This window comes from Petromyzon marinus, chromosome 74 (assembly GCF_048934315.1).
Source record: "Petromyzon marinus isolate PM22_M1 ecotype Great Lakes invasive population chromosome 74, UKy_Petmar_22M1.pri1.0, whole genome shotgun sequence".
Classification (NCBI taxonomy): domain Eukaryota; kingdom Metazoa; phylum Chordata; class Hyperoartia; order Petromyzontiformes; family Petromyzontidae; genus Petromyzon; species Petromyzon marinus.
Genome location: NC_133740.1, coordinates 3756473 through 3778765, shown reverse-complemented (window position 1 = coordinate 3778765; position 22293 = coordinate 3756473). Strand labels below are relative to the sequence as shown.

The 22293-nt window shown below is 54.1% G+C and overlaps 1 pseudogene; it reads left to right on the top strand.

The window, feature by feature from the left end:
- The window catches only part of LOC116958202 (discoidin domain-containing receptor 2-like), an 83955-nt pseudogene extending 63142 nt beyond the window's left edge, over positions 1-20813 (top strand).
- The last annotated feature ends 1480 nt before the right edge of the window (positions 20814-22293 follow it).

The window sequence follows — 22293 nt, the reverse complement described above, 5'->3', positions numbered from 1 at the left end:
CTACACTACTATACCCTACACTACTATACACTACACACAACACTTCTATACACTATACACTACACTAGGAGTCTGCGCATGACATGCCCAGAATCCCAGTCCCTCGGTGGTGGCTGGTCGTAGTGGTTGTTTGTGGTTGTCGTGGTGGCTGTTTGTGGTGGTTGTAGTGGTTGTGGTGGTTGTAGTAGTGGTTGTAGTGGCTGTGGTGGCTGTGGCTGTGGTGGTTGTTGTGGTTGTGGCTGTGGTGGCTGTTTACGGTGGTTGTGGTGGTTGTAGTGGCTGTGGTTGTAGTGGCTGTGGTGGCTGTGGTTGTGGTGGTTGTAGTGGTGGTTGTAGTGGCTGTGGTTGTGGTGGTTGTAGTGGCTGTGGTTGTGGTGGTTGTAGTGGCTGTGGTTGTAGTGGCTGTGGTGGCTGTGGTTGTGGTGGTTGTAGGTCCACCTGTGTGAAGTGGAGGGCATGGACCCCGACACGAGCGCGGCTCTTGGGCTCTGTGCGTCCAATGGGAAGCCGGCGCTGGTCGCCGTCAAAACCCTGCGCCCCGACGCATCCCAGAATGCCAAGTAAGTGAGAGGGAGAGAATGAGAGTCGGAGAGAGTCGGAGAGAGAGGGAGGGAGTCGGAGAGACAGGGAGAGAGTCGGAGAGAGAGGGAGGGAGTCGGAGAGACAGGGAGAGAGTCGGAGAGAGAGGGAGGGAGTCGGAGAGACAGGGAGAGAATGAGAGAGAGAGAGAGTCGGAGAGAGAGGGAGTCGGAGAGAGAGGGAGAGAGAGGGAGAGAGTTGGAGAGAGAGGGAGGGAGTCGGAGAGAGAGGGAGGGAGTCGGAGAGACAGGGAGAGAATGAGAGAGAGAGAGAGTCGGAGAGAGAGGGAGTCGGAGAGAGAGGGAGAGAGTTGGAGAGAGAGGGAGGGAGTCGGAGAGAGAGGGAGGGAGTCGGAGAGACAGGGAGGGAGTCGGAGAGAGAGGGAGGGAGTCGGAGAGAGAGGGAGGGAGTCGGAGAGAGAGGGAGGGAGTCGGAGAGACAGGGAGGGAGTCGGAGAGACAGGGAGGGAGTCGGAGAGAGAGGGAGGGAGTCGGAGAGAGAGGGAGGGAGTCGGAGAGACAGGGAGGGAGTCGGAGAGAGAGGGAGGGAGTCGGAGAGAGAGGGAGAGAGTCGGAGAGAGAGGGAGGGAGTCGGAGAGAGAGGGAGGGAGTCGGAGAGACAGGGAGAGAGTCGGAGAGAGAGAGGGAGTCGGAGAGACAGGGAGGGAGTCGGAGAGGGAGAGAGAGAGAGGGGGTCGGAGAGAGAGTGAGAGAGTCGGAGAGAGAGGGAGGGAGTCGGAGAGAGAGGGAGGGAGTCGGAGAGAGAGGGAGGGAGTCGGAGAGAGAGGGAGGGAGTCGGAGAGAGAGGGAGGGAGTCGGGGAGAGAGGGAGGGAGTCGGAGAGAGAGGGAGGGAGTCGGAGAGAGAGGGAGGGAGTCGGAGAGACAGGGAGAGAGTCGGAGAGAGAGGGAGGGAGTCGGAGAGAGGGGGAGAGTGTCGGAGAGACAGGGAGGGAGTCGGAGAGAGAGGGAGAGAGTCGGAGAGAGAGGAAGAGAATGAGAGAGAGAGGGAGTCGGAGAGAGAGGGAGTCGGAGAGAGAGGGAGAGAATGAGAGAGAGAGAGAGGGAGGGAGTCGGAGAGTGTCGGAGAGAGATTGAGAGAGTCGGAGAGAGAGAGAGGGAGAGAGTCGGAGAGACAGGGAGAGAGTCGGAGAGACAGGGAGGGAGTCGGAGAGAGAGAGAGAGGGAGTCGGAGAGAGAGGGAGGGAGTCGGAGAGACAGGGAGAGAGTCGGAGAGACAGGGAGAGAGTCGGAGAGACAGGGAGAGTCGGAGAGAGAGGGAGGGAGTCGGAGAGAGAGGGAGGGAGTCGGAGAGAGAGGGAGAGAGTCGGAGAGACAGGGAGAGAGTCGGAGAGACAGGGAGAGTCGGAGAGAGAGGGAGGGAGTCGGAGAGAGAGGGAGGGAGTCGGAGAGAGAGGGAGAGAGTCGGAGAGAGAGGGAGAGAGTCGGAGAGAGAGGGAGGGAGTCGGAGAGACAGGGAGCGAGTCGGAAAGAGAGGGAGGGAGTCGGAGAGAGAGGGAGGGAGTCGCAGAGAGAGGGAGGGAGTCGGAGAGACAGGGAGAGAATGAGAGAGAGAGAGGGAGAGAATGAGAGAGAGAGAATGAGAGAGAGAGGGAGAGAATGAGAGAGAGAGGGAGAGAATGAGAGAGAGAGGGAGGGAATGAGAGAGAGGGAGAGAGTCGGAGAGAGAAGGAGGGAGTCGGAGAGAGAGAGGGAGAGAGTCGGAGAGAGAGAGGGAGGGAGTCGGAGAGAGAGGGAGAGAGTTGGAGAGAGAGGGAGGGAGTTGGAGAGAGACAGGGAGGGAGTCGGAGAGACGGGGAGGGAGTCGGAGAGAGACAGGGAGGGAGTCGGAGAGAGAGGGAGGGAGTCGGAGAGAGAGAGAGGGAGTCGGAGAGAGAGAGGGAGGGAGTCGGAGAGAGAGAGAGGGGGAGTCGGAGAGAGACAGGGAGGGAGTCGGAGAGAGAGAGGGAGGGAGTCGGAGAGAGAGGGAGAGAGTCGGAGAGACAGGGAGAGAGTCGGAGAGACAGGGAGAGTCGGAGAGAGAGGGAGGGAGTCGGAGAGAGAGGGAGGGAGTCGGAGAGAGAGGGAGAGAGTCGGAGAGAGAGGGAGAGAGTCGGAGAGAGAGGGAGTCGGAGAGAGAGGGAGGGAGTCGGAGAGACAGGGAGAGAGTCGGAAAGAGAGGGAGGGAGTCGGAGAGAGAGGGAGGGAGTCGCAGAGAGAGGGAGGGAGTCGGAGAGACAGGGAGAGAATGAGAGAGAGAGAGAGAGGGAGAGAATGAGAGAGAGAGAATGAGAGAGAGAGGGAGAGAATGAGAGAGAGAGGGAGAGAATGAGAGAGAGAGGGAGGGAATGAGAGAGAGGGAGAGAGTCGGAGAGAGAAGGAGGGAGTCGGAGAGAGAGAGGGAGAGAGTCGGAGAGAGAGAGGGAGGGAGTCGGAGAGAGAGGGAGAGAGTTGGAGAGAGAGGGAGGGAGTCGGAGAGAGACAGGGAGGGAGTCGGAGAGACAGGGAGGGAGTCGGAGAGAGTGGGAGGGAGTCGGAGAGAGACAGGGAGGGAGTCGGAGAGAGAGGGAGGGAGTCGGAGAGAGAGGGAGGGAGTCGGAGAGAGAGAGAGGGAGTCGGAGAGAGAGAGGGAGGGAGTCGGAGAGAGAGAGAGGGAGTCGGAGAGAGAGAGAGAGGGAGTCGGAGAGAGACAGGGAGGGAGTCGGAGAGAGAGTGGGAGGGAGTCGGAGAGAGAGGGAGAGAGTCGGAGAGAGAGGGAGAGAATGAGAGAGAGAGAGGGAGGGAGTCGGAGAGAGATTGAGAGAGTCGGAGAGAGAGAGAGGGAGAGAGTCGGAGAGACAGGGAGAGAGTCGGAGAGACAGGGAGGGAGTCGGAGAGAGAGAGAGAGGGAGTCGGAGAGAGAGGGAGAGAATGAGAGAGACAGGGAGAGAGAATGAGAGACGGGAGAGAGTCGTAGAGAGTGCATAGGTGCTCTAGCTGTCGCCTGGCGAGGCTGGTTGTTGTTGTAATAATTACCGGTGAAACGTCGCGGTAACTCGAATCGTAAATTTTGACTTCAAACTTTCGTGACTGCAGGAATTCACATTCGAATTGTAAATGTTGTAGTGGGTACACATAACCAGTTAGTGCTGTACTACTATACTGTACCATACACTACGCTATACACTACACTATCATTGTAAATGAAGCAATGGGTATACTCTCCCAACACACAACCGGTTAGTGCTGAACTTAGTAACGAATTGGCACGTTCTGTTTACATGATAAACCTTAATAGTGGGCTGTGTCGTTTGGTGGCAATTTTAACGACGCATCTATCTCTTTACGATCTAACCCAACAAAGCCTCTTTAATGCATAGGTGCTGCTCGCTAACAGCACTTGCCCCAACAGTCTCTTTAGGCTGTGCAGCGGAACCCTTGTCCTTTGTGCGTGAGAGATTAAGTGCGTGAGCTTGTGCTTAAGTGCCAGCGAGTATGTGCGAAGTGTTTGAGAGAGTGAGTGAAAGTGTGTGCCAGTGAGCGCCTCCGGCAGGCGAGGCCACGTTGGCTGGATCACGTAGTCCAGAGCCTGGCCACCGCATGCCCAAGCAGCTTCTGTTTGGCCACATAGAGGGAAGAAGAGATGGATTGATGCAGTACAGAAGGATGTGAAGCTGCGTGGATTTGCCATTGAATGTTACAAGTGGTGTCAAGATGGGCTCGTGAAGGACGCTGCTACTGGGAAGTTGGAGGCAGTCGCCCATAAGCAACAGCGGAGGGCAGAGGAGCAACGCTCACAACAACGAGCGGAGCGACGGGTGGCTAAAACACAGCAAGTTGGCACAGGAGTGGGCACAGGTGGTGCATCGGCCAGCCATCTCAATCAATCGACCCATGACACCTGGGTGTACCGTGACCTCCTGCCAGCAGCAGTGAGCCTTTGACACGTCACGTGATGGCCTCAAACTGCACCTAGCTTGGCACACGCGCCGTGGTGAGGTCGCCGCCACTTCGTGGCGAACGGCGTCAGTTGCCATTGTGTACTTGTGCGAGGAATGACGACGATGTTGACGATGACGACGATGCTGGCGACGTCACCACAGGAGCGACTTTCTCAAGGAGGTGAAGATCATGTCTCGGATGTGCGACCCCAACGTGATGCGGCTGATCGGCGCTTGCCTGGACGCGCCGCCACTCTGCATGGTCACCGACTACATGGAAGGGGGAGACCTCAACCAGTTCCTCTCCCGCCACCGGCTGGGGGAGCCGGGCACCCCACAACCCAACGGGACCCCTGCCACCCCCGCCACGGCGCCCCTGATCTGGTACGATGCGTGGCGCGGCGAACGCGCACGATGCGATTTTAATTCCGCCGCCGGATGACTCCGTCCGTCGCTCCGCCATCGCACTCCTCTTTGCCGTCACAACCATTACATTACACCATCAAGCCTCTCTATCTACCATCACACCACCATCACACCTGTGAACAACCGTCACACCACCACACCGACTCTCCTTACCATTTACACCTGTCCCTACCATCACACCTCTCTCTATCATCACACTATCACACCTGTCCCTATCATCAGACCATCACACCTGTCCCTACCATCACACCACCATCACACCTCTCTCTATCATTATACTATTACACCTCTAACCAACAATCACACCACTACAGCGACTCCCCTTACCATCCCCCGTGGTCACCCTCGTGGTCACCCTCGTGGTCACCCCCGTGGTCACCCTCGTGGTCACCCTCGTGGTCTTGGTCATCACCCTCGTGGTCACCCCCGTGTTCACCCTCGTGGTCACCCTCGTGGTCACCCCCGTGTTCACCCTCGTGGTCACCCTCGTGGTCACCCCCGTGGTCACCCCCATGGTCACCCTCGTGGTCACCCTCGTGGTCTTGGTCATCACCCTCGTGGTCACCCCCGTGGTCACCCTCGTGGTCACCCCCGTGGTCACCCCCATGGTCACCCTCGTGGTCACCCCCGTGTTCACCCTCGTGGTCACCCCCGTGGTCACCCCCATGGTCACCCTCGTGGTCACCCCCGTGGTCACCCTCGTGGTCTTGGTCATCACCCTCGTGGTCAACCCCATGGTCACCCCCGTGGTCACCCTCGTGGTCACCCCCGTGGTCACCCCCGTGGCCAGCCCCGTGGTCACCCTCGTGGCCACCCTCGTGGTCACCCTCGTGGTCACCCCCGTGGTCACCCTCGTGGTCACCCTCGTGGTCTTGGTCATCACCCTCGTGGTCACCCCCGTGGTCACCCCCGTGGTCACCCTCGTGGTCACCTTCGTGGTCACCTTCGTGGTCACCCCCGTGGTCACCCTCGTGGTCACCCTCGTGGTCACGCCCATGGTCACCCTCGTGGTCACCCTCGTGGTCACCCTCGTGGTCTTGGTCATCACCCTCGTGGTCACCCTCGTGGTCACCCTCGTGGTCACCCCCGTGGCCACCCTCGTGGTCACCCTCGTGGTCACCCTCGTGGTCACCCCCGTGATCACCCCCGTGATCACCCTCGTGGTCACCCTCGTGGTCACCCCCGTGATCCGTCGATCAAACAAATCCCTCGAGTGGCCGGTGTGCGGCAGCGAGAGCGGTTCACGTGAATGCCGTCGCAAGAGGTCACTCGTTTGAGGCAGCGGCCCTTCGGTGACGATGCGCTGTGGATGAATGAATGATGGAGCTGTGCACTTTTACATCGTCTACATTTAAAAAATAATTTCTTGAGGTCTGCTGCTTGTTGTAGTTTGTTTTGCTTCACCTGCACCTCCGATTAGCGCGGTTGGCTACGTACGGTGCGAAAGAGGTTCAACATGCATACACAATACGCATAGACTCAACACTACCAATAGACTCAACACTCTCTATAGACTCAACACTCTCCATAGAATCAACACTACCCATAGATTCAACGCTGCCCGTAGAAAGAAAATAAATGAAATAATAGAATACGACGTTTCGATTGCAACACAAGCAACCGTCATCAGGTAGAAATACATTTTGTCCTCCTGCCACTAAACAATTTTGTTTTCTCAAACTGCCGATGTCTCTCTCTAAAATGTACCAGGCTCTCATAGGTCCATTCGATCTTTCTCTTCCTCGGTCGCTTCGGGCTGGATTTCCACACAACTCTCTCTCAAATGTTCCGGTCTTGTTGGGTCTTTCATTGACATGCTCATTTCTCTGTTCCAGCAGCTGCCCCAGCAGACCCACCTCTCTCTCTGCCCCCCCCCCTCTCTATTTAAGGCCTCGACACAGAGCCATTGGGTCTCTGTGTGTCTATGTTGTGTGTCTCTCTCTGTGTGTCTCTGTGTTGTCTCTCTCTGCTTATGTGTCTGTCTGTGTCTCCGTGTTGTCTCTGTGTGTCTATGTTGTGTGTCTCTCTGTGTGTCTGTGTTGTCTCTCTGCTTGTGTGTCTGTCTGCGTGTCTCCGTGTCTGTGTTTTGTCTCTCTCGCAAATTTAGTTCTACCTGATGACGGTTAATTGTATTGCAATCAAAACGTCTTTTTATATTATTACATTTATTTATTTCTACGTGACTTTACCGAAAGAACCATGAAGTAATTCCTCCAGTCACGAAAGCGTCAAATCAAGTTTTTACTGCCCATAGACTCAGCACTGCCCATAGACTCAACACTGCCCCATAGACTCAACACTGCCCATAAACTTAAAACTGCCCATAGACTCAACACTGCCCATAGACTCAACACTACCCATAGACTCAACACTACCCATAAACTTAACACTGCCCATAAACTTAAAACTGCCCATAGACTCAACACTGCCCATAGACTCAACACTACCCATAGACTCAACACTACCCATAAACTTAACACTGCCCATAAACTTAACACTGCCCATAAACTTAACACTGCCCATAGACTCAACACTGCCCATAGACTCAACACTGCCCATAGACTCAACACTACCCCATAGACTCAACACTGCCCCATAGACTCAACACTGCCCATAAACTTAACACTGCCCATAGACTCAACACTGCCCATAAACTTAACACTGCCCATAAACTTAACACTGCCCATAGACTCAACACTGCCCATAGACTTAACACTGCCCATAGACTCAACACTGCCCATAGACTCAACACTACCCCATAGACTCAACACTGCCCCATAGACTCAACACTGCCCATAAACTTAACACTGCCCATAGACTCAACACTGCCCATAGACTCAACACTACCCATAGACTCAACACTGTACCATAGACTCAACACTGCCCATAGACTCAACACTGCCCATAAACTTAACACTGCCCATAGACTCAACACTGCCCATAGACTCAACACTGCCCATAGACTCAACACTGCACCATAGACTCAACACTGCCCGTAGACTCAACACTGCCCATAAACTTAACACTGCCCATAGACTCAACACTACCCATAAACTTAACACTGCCCATAAACTTAACACTGCCCATAAACTTAACACTGCCCATAGACTCAACACTGCCCCATAGACTCAACACTGCCCATAAACTTAAAACTGCCCATAGACTCAACACTGCCCATAGACTCAACACTACCCATAAACTTAACACTGCCCATAAACTTAACACTGCCCATAAACTTAACACTGCCCATAGACTCAGCACTGCCCATAGACTCAACACTGCACCTTCGATTTAGCACGGTTGGCTACGCACGGTGCAAAAGAAGTTCAACACACATACGCACCTGTCCCGATCATCGCACCACCATGACTCCTCTGCCCCCCCCCCCTTCGCCCACCATCACCCTCCCCCCCCCCCCCCCCCCCTTGTGCGTCTCTCCCGTGGTGACAGCGTGGAGCGGCTGCTGTGGGTGGCGGTGCAGGTGGCGTCCGGCATGCGTCACCTGGCCACCCTGGGCTATGTGCACCGAGACCTCGCCACGCGCAACTGCCTCGTGGGCACCGCCGCCGGCACGCTGAGCGTGCGCATCGCCGACTTCGGCATGAGCCGCAACCTCTACCGGGGCGACTACTACCGGGTGCAGGGCCGCGCCGTGCTGCCCATCCGCTGGCTCGCCTGGGAGAGCATCCTGCTGGTGAGAGGGGGCGAGCGTGAGAGAGAGGGCGTGAGAGAGAGGGTGAGAGAGAGGGTGAGAGAGAGAGGGTGAGAGAGAGAGCGTGAGGGTGAGAGAGAGTGTGAGAGAGAGAGAGGGAGAGAGGGCGTGAGAGAGAGGGTGAGAGAGAGAACGTGAGAGAGAGGGTGAGAGAGAGGGTGAGAGAGAGAGGGTGAGAGGGAGGGTGAGAGAGCGCGAGAGAGAGGGTGAGGGTGAGAGAGAGCGTGAGAGAGAGGGCGAGAGAGAGGGTGAGAGAGAGAGGGTGAGAGAGAGGGTGAGAGAGAGTGTGAGAGAGAGGGTGAGAGAGAGCGAGAGAGAGGGTGAGAGAGAGAGGGTGAGAGAGAGTGTGAGAGAGAGGGTGAGAGGGAGGGTGAGAGAGAGAGGGTGAGAGAGAGTGTGAGAGAGAGGGTGAGAGGGAGGGTGAGAGGGAGAGGGTGAGAGGGAGGGTGAGAGAGAGAGGGTGAGAGAGAGTGTGAGAGAGGAGGAGAGAGAGCGCGAGAGAGAGGGTGAGAGAGAGAGGGTGAGAGAGCGTAAGGGTGGAGAGGGGCGTGAGAGAGAGGGAGAGAGAGAGAGGGAGAGAGAGAGGGTGAGAGAGAGCGTGAGAGAGAGGGTGAGAGAGAGGGTGAGAGAGGGTGAGAGAGAGGGTGAGAGAGAGGGTGAGAGGGAGGGTGAGAGGGAGGGGTGAGAGGGAGGGTGAGAGAGAGAGGGTGAGAGAGAGGGTGAGAGAGAGGGTGAGAGAAGGTGCAAGAGAGAGGGTGAGAGAGAGGGTGAGAGAGAGGGTGAGAGAGGGTGAGAGAGAGGGTGAGAGGGAGCGTGAGAGGGAGCGTGAGAGGGAGCGTGAGAGAGAGGGTGAGAGAGAGCGAGAGAGAGGGTGAGAGAGAGGGTGAGAGAGAGGGTGAGAGAGAGGGTGAGAGAGAGGGTGAGAGAGAGCGTGAGAGAGAGGGTGAGAGAGAGGGTGAGAGAGAGGGTGAGAGCGAGGGTGAGAGCGAGGGTGAGAGCGAGGGTGAGAGCGAGGGTGAGAGCGAGGGTGAGAGAGGGCGAGAGCGAGGGCGAGAGAGAGGGCGAGAGAGAGGGCGAGAGAGGGCGAGAGAGAGGGCGAGAGAGAGGGCGAGAGAGCGCGAGAGAGAGCACGAGGGTGAGAGGAGAGAGGGAGAGAGGGAGGGTGAGAGAGAGGGTGAGAGAGAGGGTGAGAGGGAAGGAGAGAGGAGGGTGAGAGAGAGGGTGAGAGGGAGGGTGAGAGGGAGGGTGAGAGAGAGAGAGAGAGAGAGCGTGAGAGAGAGGGTGAGGGTGAGAGAGAGCGGGTGAGGGTGAGAGAGAGTGGTGAGGGTGAGAGAGGGTGAGAGAGAGGGTGAGAGAGAGGGTGAGAGAGAGTGTGAGAGAGGGTGAGAGAGCTGAGAGAGAGGGTGAGAGAGAGAGGGTGAGAGAGTGTGAGAGAGAGGGTGAGAGAGAGCGCGAGAGAGAGGGTGAGAGAGAGAGGGTGAGAGAGAGCGTAAGGGTGAGAGGGCGTGAGAGAGAGGGAGAGAGAGAGGGGGAGAGAGAGAGGGTGAGAGAGAGCGTGAGAGGGTGAGAGGGAGGGTGAGAGAGAGGGTGAGACAGAGGGTGAGAGAGAGGGTAGAGGAGGTGAGAGGGAGGGTGAGAGGGAGGGTGAGAGAGAGAGGGTGAGAGAGGGTGAGAGAGAGGGTGAGAGAATGCAAGAGAGAGGGTGAGAGAGAGAGGGTGAGAGAGAGGGTGAGAGAGAGGGTGAGAGAGAGGGAGAGAGAGGGTGAGAGAGAGGGTGAGAGAGAGGAGAGGGAGCGTGAGAGGGAGCGTGAGAGGGAGCGTGAGGGAGCGTGAGAGGGAGCGTGAGAGGGAGCGTGAGAGAGCGTGAGAGAGAATGGAGAGAGGGTGAGAGAGAGGGTGAGAGAGAGGGTGAGAGAGAGGGTGAGAGAGAGGGTGAGAGAGAGAGCGTGAGAGGGAGGGTGAGAGAGGAAGGAGAGAGAGGTGAGAGAGAGGGAGAGAGAGGTGAGAGAGAGGGTGAGAGAGGTGAGAGAGAGCGAGAGAGGCTTAGAGAGAGCATGAAAGAGAGCACGAGGTGAGAGAAGAGAGGGTGAGAGGGAGGGAGAGAGGGAGGGTGAGAGAGAGGGTGAGAGGGAGGGTGAGAGGGAGGGTGAGAGAGAGGGAGAGAGAGAGAGAGAGAGCGTGAGAGAGAGGGTGAGGGTGAGAGAGAGCGGGTGAGGGTGAGAGAGAGCGGGTGAGGGTGAGAGAGAGGGTGAGAGAGAGGGTGAGAGAGAGGGTGAGAGAGAGTGTGAGAGAGAGGGTGAGAGAGAGAGAGAGAGCGTGAGAGAGAGGGTGAGAGTGAGAGAGAGCGTGAGAGAGAGGGTGAGGGTGAGAGAGAGAGGGTGAGGGTGAGAGAGAGAGCGTGAGAGAGAGGGCGAGAGAGAGGGTGAGAGAGAGGGTGAGAGAGAGGGTGAGAGAGAGCGCGAGAGAGAGGGTGAGAGAGAGAGGGTGAGAGAGAGCGTAAGGGTGAGAGAGCGTGAGAGAGAGAGGGAGAGAGAGAGGGTGAGAGAGAGCGTGAGAGAGAGCGTGAGAGAGAGGGTGAGAGAGAGGGTGAGAGAGAGGGTGAGAGAGAGGGTGAGAGAGAGGGTGAGAGGGAGGGTGAGAGGGAGGGTGAGAGAGAGGGTGAGAGAGAAGGTGCAGAGAGAGGGTGAGAGAGAGAGGGTGAGAGAGAGGGTGAGAGAGAGGGTGAGAGAGAAGGTGCAAGAGAGAGGGTGAGAGAGAGAGGGTGAGAGAGAGGGTGAGAGAGAGGGTGAGAGAGAGGGTGAGAGAGAGGGTGAGAGGAGCGTGAGAGGGAGCGTGAGAGGGAGCGTGAGAGGGAGCGTGAGAGAGAGGGTGAGAGAGAGCGTGAGAGAGAGGGTGAGAGAGACGGAGAGAGGGGAGGGTGAGAGGGAGGGTGAGAGGGAGGGAGAGAGGGAGGGTGAGAGGGAGGGTGAGAGAGAGTGTGAGAGAGAGGGTGAGAGAGAGGGTGAGAGAGAGGGTGAGAGAGAGCGCAGAGAGAAGCGCGAGAGAGAGGGCGAGGGAGAGGGCGAGAGAGAGGGCGAGAGAGAGGGCGAGAGAGAGGGTGAGAGAGAGGAGAGAGGGAGGGTGAGAGAGAGGGTGAGAGGGAGGGTGAGAGAGAGGGTGAGAGGGAGGGAGAGAGAGGGAGGGTGAGAGAGAGGGTACGAGTGAGGGTGAGAGAGAGGGTGTGAGAGAGGGTGAGAGAGAGGGTGAGAGAGAGGGTGAGAGAGAGGGTGAGAGAGAGGGTGAGAGAGAGGGCGAGAGAGAGGGCGAGAGAGAGGGCGAGAGAGAGCGCGAGAGAGGGCGCGAGAGAGAGCACGAGGGTGAGAGAGAGGGTGAGAGAGAGGGAGAGAGGGAGGGTGAGAGAGAGGGTGAGAGAGACGGAGAGAGGGAGGGTGAGAGAGAGGGTGAGAGGGAGGGAGAGAGGGAGGGAGAGAGGGAGGGTGAGAGGGAGGGTGAGAGAGAGGGTGAGAGAGAGGGTGAGAGAGAGGGTGAGAGAGAGGGTGAGAGAGAGCGCGAGAGAGAGCGCGAGAGAGAGCGCGAGAGAGAGCGCGAGAGAGAGGGCGAGAGAGAGGGCGAGAGAGAGGGTGAGAGAGAGGGCGAGAGAGAGGGTGAGAGAGAGGGAGAGAGAGAGGGAGAGAGGGAGGGTGAGAGAGAGGGTGAGAGGGAGGGTGAGAGAGAGGGTGAGAGGGAGGGAGAGAGAGGGAGGGTGAGAGAGAGGGTACGAGTGAGGGTGAGAGAGAGGGTGAGAGAGAGGGTGAGAGAGAGGGTGAGAGAGAGGGTGAGAGAGAGGGTGAGAGAGAGGGTGAGAGAGAGGGTGAGAGAGAGGGTGAGAGGGAGGGTGAGAGAGAGGGTACGAGTGAGGGTGGAGAGAGGGTGAGAGGGAGGGTGAGAGGGAGGGTGAGAGAGAAGGTGAGAGAGAGGGCGAGAGAGAGGACGAGAGAGAGGGCGAGAGAGAGGGCGAGAGAGAGGGCGAGAGAGAGGGCGAGAGAGAGGGCGAGAGAGAGGGCGAGAGAGAGGGCGAGAGAGAGGGCGAGGGTGAGAGGGAGGGTGAGAGGGAGGGTGAGAGAGAGGGTGAGTGAGAGGGTGAGTGAGAGGGTGAGTGAGAGGGTGAGAGAGAGGGTGAGAGAGAGGGTGAGAGAGAGGGTGAGAGAGAGGGTGAGAGAGAGGGTGAGAGAGAGGGTGAGAGAGAGGGTGAGAGGGAGGGTGAGAGAGAGGGTGAGAGAGAGGGTGAGAGAGAGGGTGAGAGAGAGGGTGAGAGAGAGGGTGAGAGAGAGGGTGAGAGAGAGGGTGAGAGAGAGGGTGAGAGAGAGGGTGAGAGAGAGGGTGAGAGAGAGGGTGAGAGAGAGGGTGAGAGAGAGGGTGAGAGGGAGGGTGAGAGGGAGGGTGAGTGTACCTGGGAGAGCATCCTGCTGGTGAGAGGGGCAAGCGTGAGAGAGAGAGGGTACGAGTGAGGGTGAGAGAGAGGGTGAGAGAGAGGGTGAGAGAGAGGGTGAGAGAGAGGGTGAGAGAGAGGGTGAGAGAGAGGGTGAGAGAGAGGGTGAGAGAGAGGGTGTGACATGGAGATTGAGGGTGAGATGGAGAAGGTGAGAAAGGGTGAAAATGAGAGTGCCTCGGAGAGCATCCTGTCAATGAAAGACTGAGAGAGAGGGAGCCACAGATTCCTAGCCTCGTCCATCCTTAAATGCATTGTTCTCCTGTCACTATACAAGAACGTCCATATGTGGAACCTCTTTTTCACCGTACCTGGCCAACCGTGCCAATGTAACTATTCAGCGGCAAGTTGACAACCTCTGCGAGGAGCTCGAGATCGGTCAGAAGTCTAGAAAAAAACCTTTTTGTTATTTTACCAGGTGAGGCCCACTGAGCTACTGTGCACATATTTTTCAGCAGCGACCTGGCAAGCAACTGATAGCTCGGCGAAGTGGCTCATCATCATCATCGCGTGCACATTTATACCAGCTAGATACTCTAAACACGTGATGTCGATTGTAAATGTGGAGGGGAAACCCCCGAGGACCCAGAGATACAAATCCTACGCGACCAAATATAGAGGGGGCGTCAGGGTTGGGATCGAACCCCCGACCACCTGCATACCAGGCGAGGGAGATGACACCTCCTAGCCACTGTGGTGCCCTTTTAATAAATAAATAAAGTGGCATAAGTTCAAATTGCGTCATCAATTCCCAAGGTTTGTAAAGGAAGTAAAACGACAGCAACAAGTCCCAGACCACACCAAGACAACGCACGGTCCCTCAATCAAAAATTGGCAATTAAAATTTAACAATTTTGAGCAATTTTAATGCAAAATGTTTTATTGATTGTGCACTAAAATTGAACAAATAAACACAACTAATGTACGTTTTTTTTCATTGAGGGACCGTGTAGGATCATCCGGCAGCTGGTTTCAGTGACACAGATCATCTTCCTTCGGCAGCAAAAACAGCCCCAGACCACACCAAGACAACGCACGGTCCGTCAATTAAAAAAAATTGCACATTGAAATTATATTCTTTGGTTCTTTCGCTAAAGTCACGTAGGTGTAAAATAAAATAAAATTGAAATTGTTGAAATTTTTCAATCTTGGTGTGGCCTGGGACTGTGTTTTTCTGCCAACCGAAGACTGTGTCAGTGAAACCAATAAGCTGGATAATCCCCATGGAGTTGCATGCCAAAGAATGTGACTGTGGATAGAATCCTGAAGGAGGCCGAGCAGGTTAAAGCAGCTGATGAACAGGTGGGGTTTCAGCCAGGCCATGGCACGTCATCTCAGATCTCCATCCTCAAGGATCACAGTGGCCAACACCAGAGAAGTGTAGTAGCGGCGACTCTGCATGTGCTTTGTGGCCTTTGCTGAGGCCTCCAACTCAGTACACCAATCAATCAAAGTTTACCTAATAGTTTAGTAGTTTAAACTACTAAACTCACCAGGCCATGCAGGCGGCCCACTGGGAGAGCCAATGCCGGAGTTTGAATCACCGGCAGAGCAAGAAAGAAAGAAGGAATTCGACTCGGCACCGCTGATCCCCACCTCCACCTGGCACCACACGTGGCGCCCTCTCCCATGGACGATGCTGGAAGTGGCGCCTGCGTCCACCACATTTTGCTTGCTCAAACGCCCTTGCGAGACTGGGCAGCAACCGGCGTGCGTCGGTGCGGCTCCTCGCCTTGCGAAGGGAGGGCTCCACCAGGGCACTCTTTGTCCTCTAGTCACATCTTGTTCATCGTTCTCGGCAGGAAGTGGCCGTGAGAAAGGGGCCAGTTTTCTTTTTTAGATTTTGAAGTGAGGTGAGCTGCTCGCAAGAAGGCCGCAGGATCTCCAACTTGAGACGTGCGGACAACATTCAGTCCTTCTAGCAAAGCTCGACAGGGGGACTCCGGGAAAATGATTGACCATTTAGTCATGGCCGGGAAAGAATGCAACCCTGTTGTCAATATCGACACGAGACTCAAATCTTGTCCTTGAAGCGAGCTGCAAAGCGCGTCTGTGTGGAAGGCAAGAAAGTCTCCGTAACTTGGCTCAGCCACGATACCTTGCCGATCTCATCAAGGAGCATAAACCATTATCATGCAAACTCCGGCCGTCCTCGCAGCAGCAACAGTGGCTTTTGGCTCAGCCATCGAACAAAGACGGTGGTCACTGCATCGTGCACTTTCAAATGCGCTTCTGTGGCCGTCTGGAATGCTTTTCCTTTCCGATATTCGGAAGCTACTGGAGGTATGCACTTTTAAATCGTCATCTAAATTGAAAATTCATTTCCTTAGGACTGCTTTTGTGTGTGGTTTGTTGTCCTACCCCCGTACTTCCGATTAGCACGGTTGGCTACATATGGTGTGAAAGAAGTTCAATATACATACAGTTGGCTACTTATGGTGTGAAAGACGTTCAATATACATACAGTTGGCTACGTATGGTGCAAAAGACGTTAAACATGCATACATACATAATCACCACGACCACCATCAAAATTGTTGTTTCACTACCACCATCATCACAATCACCACCATCAGCAGCATTATCACCACCACTATCATCATCATCATCATCACCACCACCACCGTGAAGCTTTCCTGGGTAACTGGCATCATCATCATAGTTTTGTTTCTTCTCTGTGCCTCTCCCCCGCTCCTGCCCCTGTGATGTCGCTGCGCTGCAGGGCAAGTTCACCGGTGCGAGCGATGTGTGGGCGTTCGGCGTGACGCTGTGGGAGGTGTTCACGCTGTGCCGCACGCAGCCGTACTGCGGCATGACGGACGAGCAGGTGGTAGAGAACGCCGGGGAATTCTTTCGCAACCAGGGAAAACAGGTGACGGGCACGGCCGCAACCATGCGGAGTAACCGCGCGGAGCAACCACGTAGCACAACCACACGGTGCAACCACGTGGCACAACCACACAGCGCAACTACACAGCGCAACCACACGGCACAACCACGTGGCACAACCACACAGCGCATCCACATGGCATAACCACACAGCGTAACCATGTGGCACAACCACACAGCGTAACCACGTGGCACAACCACACAGCGTAACCACGTGGCATAACCACACAGCGTAACCACGTGGCACAACCACACAGCGTAACCACGCAGCACAACCGTACAATTGATTTTGGAGTGGTCCTTTACCTGGTCTCAGGCTCCAGATTACTCCTTGCACTTCATCAACAAATGGAAAATCAGCCGGCCACGAACAAGGGGTGACTATTTTCCCCAATATTTGAGGCACAGCAGCCCCAGCCGGGTGCAACCGCCACCCTGCCAACCCCATGATGTTATCTGACCTGTGGGGTTTCTCCTTTCCCGAGACCTCACAGAAACTCACACACAAAGACAAACATCCCCCGTATAGACATAGCAGACCGTTGAGGCAAGTCCTTTTAGGGAGTAGCACCTATGAAGGCCGGCACGGCACATGAGGCAGTCGGTGGCCAGCACCACACCCGACCGCCTTTGTCTCGGTACTCACTTGAGGTTGATTCGACCTAGAGGAGGCCCAAGACCAGTTCAGATGATCGCCACTGGTGTTGGCCATGAGCGGGAATCGACTCGGGTCACCAGGTTCATAGTACAGCGTGCCAACAACAACATTCCTGCTCCACACACACCAATACCCGCCATTCGCCACGAAGTGACAGTAACGTCACCATGGTGCTCGGTGCACTTTGAGGCCACGTGAAGTGTCGAAGGCTCACTGACGGGAGGTCTCGGGGCAGACCCAGATTGGCCAAATCTGGTGCCACCGCGTGCATAGCGGAAACACTGTACCGTTAGTCAACATTTTAACGTGAGGCGAAAACGTTAACCGCAAAAACCATAAACCGGTTACCTTTACAGGAGGGACTGCTGTCATTCTGATTCTGACCTGGACTAAGAATTACGGGTATTGTATCGACTTAGTCCATTCGATGATGACGACACTGACGCCCGTGCCTTTATTCTCGCATCGACATCTGCGTCGTGCGATCCTCTCACCTATCCCCCACCCTCCCCCAGGTGTTTCTGCCAGAGCCGGAGGCTTGTCCCGAGCGCGTCCGGGCACTGATGCTGCGCTGCTGGGTGCGTGACGCCGTCCAGCGTCCCGACTTTGGCGAGATTCATCGCGCGCTGAGTGCCGAACGGAACACGCACCTACGTGACACCGCCCCACCCCAGCCGAGCCGTCCATTGACCTCCATCGCCTGAAGACCAACGATGATGATAATACAACAATGATGATGATGATGATCATCATCATACAACAACGATGATGATGATGATAATACAACAACAATGATTTATGATAATACGACGATTATACAACAACAATTATGATAATACGACAGAATTACAACAATCTGCATTGATTTTGTAGGGGGGGGGGGGGGCAGAGGGGTTGCCGTATCATCACAGATCCTGAAATTCGTAGAACACCGCCGATGTCAGAAAATGTCCGTGCCTCCGTGGTGTGCCGTGGATTATGGGAGGGAAGAGCTGCGCAATGTCCATGAGTCCATGAAATGTTTTTTGGATTTCAGTGACTCAAATAGTCAGTGGATTACACGAGAAGTGCCGCACGTTACCCGCGACTAAAGTAATTCTCGATAAATGTTTGGATTTCGAGCAAAACTCTTTTTTGGACTTTGATATCGAAATATTCGAAAAAGAAATGGAATTTTATTATTTTCTTCCGTTTCACGAGTCACGTCAGTTAAAGCCAGTCCGCTGATACAACACCAAAAAGATAATGCTGGCGAACGACTTCACCGTCACAGATTTCCCTGCAGCTCTGAATTATCCCCCGTCCACTTCGACAGATCGCGGCTCTGCAGCCCGCGAAGTGTTTTCCACTCTGCTGTGGTGTACCACGGATTACAAAAGCAACAATAGAGATTAAGTCCATCGTCACGTGCCGTGCTTACCCTGTAATCTCCACATTTTTTCACAAATTTAATTCTTCCCATGATCCACGACATCACTAAGTCGGTGCTCATGTTTTCATGGATGATAAAACGATTGTCCCACCATAGAAGGACCAGATTCCACGTGCTGCGTTGATATGTTCCCCCAATATTCACGCGGATTATTTGATTTATTTTTCAACAACAACACTGTGATTAGATGGATGCTGTCACATGTGTTTTTTCACGTATATAATTCACATATCCCATAAGAAAACTGGAATTTTCTGTTCTCATTAGTATAAAAACTGCTTGGATATTAACTCGAAAGTTCACCTTTTTTGCCTCTTTAAAATGCCTAAAAATATTTTTAAGTATAGGCCGCAGTGTACACAGGAAGTTGTGGGTTTTATCCCGACCCTGATGCCTGCTGTATATTTGGAGTTTGCATCTTTCTTTCTCCCCGTGGTCGCGTGGATTTTTCTCCGGGCCCGCCGGTTTTTTCCCTCCACCTTTAGAAACGCGCGTTTAGAGTGTTTGGATTGCTATACATTTCCACACGATGATGATAAGCCACTTCGTTGTGATAGCCAGGGTCACGTCTGAAAAAAGAGCTACGACATAGCAGCTCAGTGGGACCTTACCTGGTAAAATGAAAATTATGTTTAAAAAATTGTTCTCAGATGCCGACCTCCCCCACCACCTCTGTCCACCCAGCGGTGTAAATGGGTTCACTACAGTCCACCGGCAGGTCTTTTTTCGTGGGGTTCAGTTTGTCTGGCTGGCATGGAAGAGTAGGCCAAATGCCCTCCAGTGGAGGTCCTTGTGCCTGAAGCAGTGTGAGAATGCAATTTGCAGGGCTGTGCCCCATTGCGTTTTCTTTTAGGCCGAGCACGTGCCCTCGCTTGCCTAGATCCCCTACCCTTCTGTGTGGAGCTGGTGTCCAGGCGATGGGGGAGGGCTGGGGCAGGGTCTCTCGGGCTCTGCTTATAGGCTGCCCTGTGTTAATCATTAGAGCTGAGGCCTTTATATGGCCATCATGCCTTTTAATGGGCTAGGAACTTGAAAACTTTGTAAGACGAAAGTAGTTATGTTGCGGTGATTAGCACATTGAAGAATGTGATGTTACGTGCAGGAAGTTTGCACAGTTTAACTTCAGCTCATGGCTTCCCCTTTGACTAAGGGACATTTAGGTCAGACAGCCCTTCTTAACTTCGATTATGAATTCCTTATTCGACTAACCATCGAACAAAGACGGTCACGTCAACGCGCAGCGCTTTCAGACGCGATTCCGCGGCCGTCTGGAACGCTCTTCTGATATTTGGAAGCCACTGGAGCTATGCACTTTTAAATCATCTAGATTGAAAAACTCATATCTCTAGAACTGCTTTTTGTGTTTAGTTTGTTATCCTTCCCCGCCACACTTCAGATTAGCACGGTTGGCTATGTACAGTACAAAAGACGTTTAGCATACATACGTAGAATTCCTTCACTTGTTTATAGGTCTTTTCACCTAAGCCTGAGTTAGGGATGCCACCTGTCCTGATTTTTCCACAATCGTCCCCTTGTCTACGAATTAGGTTCTAGGTTGTTTTCTCGTCAAGGTGACAGCACCATAAGTAAGGGCTTCCCTTAATTTTACCCAACGATCCCTTTACCTGGCTCAGGTCTTTAACTTGTTTATTGAGCCTTAACGTGGCCATTTACCTGTGAACCCTGAACTTTGCCTTCCCTTAACTTGCACTGTGGTGCCCTTTAAAATAACTTCAGGCATCTTTTATCTTTGGTTTCCCAATGGCCTTCTAAGGGTTCATTAGCCTAAGATTCACATCGATTCTTTCTAGACTTGTTATTTTCATCTAAGGCTGCCTTCGCTTGAGGGCCCAATTACTGAACTCGGACTAACGTTCCTAACATATCAATACTGCCAGTGGTAGTGAACGCTGATTTTTTAATATACTGTATTGCCACGTCTTTCTTTCAGCTAAGTTAAGTGAGAGATATATTGCGACGAAAGCTGTAAATGTTTAAATCCACGTGCTGGTGCACACGTAAGAGAGCATTAATGTATTAACGTGGCTTTGTATTCGTTTCTGCTGGAAGCTACTGTCATTTTATATGCAATAGTCCCTCGGTTAACGGTGACTGTCGGTTAACTTTTTTTTTGCGGTTAACGTTACACCTACCATAGGGACCCCCATGGTTTAGACTGACCTTAACATGTTTACTAACGGTACCATGTTTATGTTATGCACGCGGTGGCGCCCATTTCAGCCAATCTGAGCACCCATAAGTGGGGCTGAGCCATGCCCTCAGCCAATCGTGTCATTCCTGTACTCGATTAACAGTTATTTCGGTTCGCTTGTGTTTTTTTCTTTCGTGGAATGTATTAAAACAAACCGTGAACTGAGGGACTGGTGTAATTTTAATGTTTCCAATCGCTGCTATAATGATAGAATTAGCGCTTGCCACCAGGCCAAGTTACACCATACGTAGGCATCGCAGGGTCTGCAGGGTGGCGCAGTGGTGACCCTTGTGCTTCACAGGAAGAAGGGCCTAGGTTACACATGCGGGTGCCTTTCCTCGTGTAGTTTGTTGTGTGTTCTCCCCTTGTTCTATTTTGGTCCCCCCCCCGGAATTACAATTGGGATTACACGTGGCAACTTTACCCCCCTACTGTGAAAACTTGGCAGGATTCTCCTAACATAAAAAATAATTTCGTGGGTAAATGAGCATTACAATAAACACAATTGCGCAGCCTGGAATGATCATGTCTCCTGTCGTCCTTCTCCCGCCCCTCCGGTTATCGCGGTTGGCTACGTACTGCGCGAAAGAAGCTGAATGTACACACATATATAGAGACCCATAGACTCACACAGAGACCCATACTTGATTGTTCTTTCCTCCGTGCCTCCGATTACCATGGTGCCAAAGAAGTTCAATGTTAATACGTATGTAGATTCCCACAGAGGCCCATAGACTCACACAAAGACCCATAAATTCACACAGAGACCCATAGTGTGTTGTCTTTCCATAGCACCTCCGATAAGCATGATTGTGTAGAATGCGAAAGAAGTTCAACATACATACTTACATAGACTCGCACATAAAACCATAAACTCGCACAGAGACCCACAGACTCGCACAGAGACCCATAGATTGTTATTCTTTCCCTACACCTCCGATTAGCGTGGTTGGCTATGTACGGTGCGAAAGAAGTTCAACATACACATGTAATGAGCGACTTCCGCGACACCTCGTGTAGAGGGTACTTCTTATTTTATTCATATACGGGCACAACACAGGCCAACCTTATCTCTCACTTGAGTACAACACTGGATGTTAGCGTCTCTACGGGTTACACACACGCACACGGCCGATCACTCGGCATAGTTCCACCATCTGCACTCGGCCACGCCGCTGAATGGCGGCATGCCGGGGAGGGTGATGGAAGATGCAAGAGATCTTCCACGACGGAGAGAGATGGCGGCGAGCAGCGATGGAGTTCGGACCCAAGACTCCACACATGAACCCCTGAGTCCTCCTCCGCCCCCTCTTATATCACCGCAAGCCTGGCTAGGCTCCGCCTCTGGCCACGCCCTGTCGTGGAATCTTCGAGCGGGTTCCCGGAGTATCCCGGCCAGGCCCGCCGATTACCTTTGGCCCAGATACCTCTCCCTTTCGGATTGGATGTTGTTTCAGCGGTGCCTGTTCCCGTGCTTCCCTTTTCTAACCAGCAGGTGTCATGTCATTGCACATGTAGTGTAATAGCGCCAGCTGGTGGACAGCAGCGGCAATTGTGGTGGATAGACAGTACACACGCCGGTGAGGGTGTGCACGGTGTATTGGCAGAGAGGAGGAACTAGGGTAAGGATCACGGAGGACCCCATCGGGAGGCCCCTGGAACCTGCAAGTGGGTTCGAGAAGGGAGGCGCCAGGCCGCGCTGGCAGCAGGGTGGAGCCAGGCCGTGCTGGTAGCATAAAAGGAGCTGAGAGCAGGAGCTCGAGGCTGCCGGTTCTGGGAGTGGACTCGTCTCGGCATTGCTGTCGTCTCGTCGCCATCGTCGCTGACCGTCTCCGCTAGATATCCCACTACCTCAGTCAGCGCCATCAGTGTTGTGTACAGGCTAGGCCAGACATGGGCAAAGTACGGCCCCCCGGTCCGTATATGGCCCGTTGGGCTTTTAAATCCGGCCTGCCGAACTTGTCCAAATATTACTATTATTAAATTAAATTTTACCTTTC